Raw genomic sequence first — 1,798 nt, 5'->3', positions numbered from 1 at the left:
CAATGAACGATGCGTTTATTCATATTTTTGGATGGTGTTATTGGTGGAACAATGAACGATGCGTTTATTCATATTTTTGGATGGTGTTATTGGTGGAACAATGAACGATGCGTTTATTCATATTTTTGGATGGTGTTATTGGTGGAACAATGAACGATGCGTTTATTCATATTTTTGGATGGTATTATTGGTGGAGCAATGAACGATGCGTTTATTAATATTTTTGGATGGTATTATTGGTGGAGCAATAAATAAAGTGAATATTATTATTATTTTGTATTAATGATAATATTAAATTTTATGCATCCCATTCATCCACAGTTTAATAATTTCGTGTTGTTAAGCCAACAGAGAGAAGTAATCGTTGTCTTATTTTTTAAATAATTATTTTAAGACGCCAGAACAGCCACCCGAAAGTATTGGAGAAGACCCGAACAACGATCTGGTGGAGCTTTGATAACCTCATAATCCACAGGTTGATATGACCAGACAACGGGTTCCCGCAACCAGTGCATTGATTGTGTAAGACAGTGGTTCTCAACGTGGGCCACGCCATGTTTCTAAGGGGCCATACGTGAATGTTGAAAAATTAGGGGGCCACAGTAAATTCTGAGTGGGCCATTGAAACTTCACTGCACGAATAAAATATTTAAAATTGAATCAAAGGTTCCTGTATCCCCCACAGCTCAGAAGCCAAATTACCAGATGTGACTTGTACTCGAATAACAATCAAAATAATGGCTGGAGACAATCAAAATTTTTGTCTGGTATCTGTGAATGTTCTCGACTGAATCTCAAGAGCAGCAGAGTGATATAACAGCCCAAGCTAGATTCAAATATTATTTCTGGATAAGTTGTGAAATAACTAATAAGTTCCACAGCTCTGGGAGAAGGCAAAGTTGTATTTTATCACTTTTCCCACATCTTATCTGCTTGAATATGGTTTTAATCGGGTGACTTGTTTGTTATCAAAAATACGTAACAGCCTTGATGTTGTGAAGAGAGGTGATCTTCGCTTATCACTGACCACACTGCAACCGGACATTCAAAAACTTTCAATTGTTCATCAGGCCCAAGGATCACACTGAATAAAATTTCAATGATTAACAGAATATTTTTTACTTGTATAAATAAACAGTATGTTATAAATACAATATTGTAAAAATAATATTATAAATCAACAGTGTGGAAATAAAGTAACTTTTTTCCTAAGTAACAATATCTACAAAGAGTGGGGCCACAGAGATAAATCAAATTCAAAAGGGAACCACGGGCAAAAAAAGAAAAGGTTGAAAAAAACTGGTGTAAGGTAATCAAAGTTTAGGGCATTAAACACTGCGCAGATTGCAGAAAATTATAGAAGTACCATGTTATTGAGATATGCATGTCATCAGAGTCAGCTCAAGAACTACGAAACGAGACAAATTTTCCCAATCGTGAAGACCAACAAGACATAATTTTATGGACTCATTAAGAACTACAAGACATACTTTTATGTATTCATTAAGAACTACAAGACATACTTTTATGTATTCATTAAGAACTACAAGACATAATTTTATGTACTCATTAAGAACTACAAGACATAATTTTATGGACTCATTAAGAACTACAAGACATACTTTTATGTATTCATTAAGAACTACAAGACATAATTTTATGTACTCATTAAGAACTATAAGACATAATTTTATGAACTCATTAAGAACAACAAGACATACTTTTATGTATTCATTAAGAACTACAAGACATAATTTTATGTACTCATTAAGAACTACAAGACATAATTTTATGAACT

The sequence above is a fragment of the Limulus polyphemus genome, unplaced genomic scaffold, assembly GCF_000517525.1.
Source record: "Limulus polyphemus unplaced genomic scaffold, Limulus_polyphemus-2.1.2 Scaffold8186, whole genome shotgun sequence".
Lineage (NCBI taxonomy): Eukaryota > Metazoa > Arthropoda > Merostomata > Xiphosura > Limulidae > Limulus > Limulus polyphemus.
Note: the sequence above shows the minus strand (reverse complement) of the source record.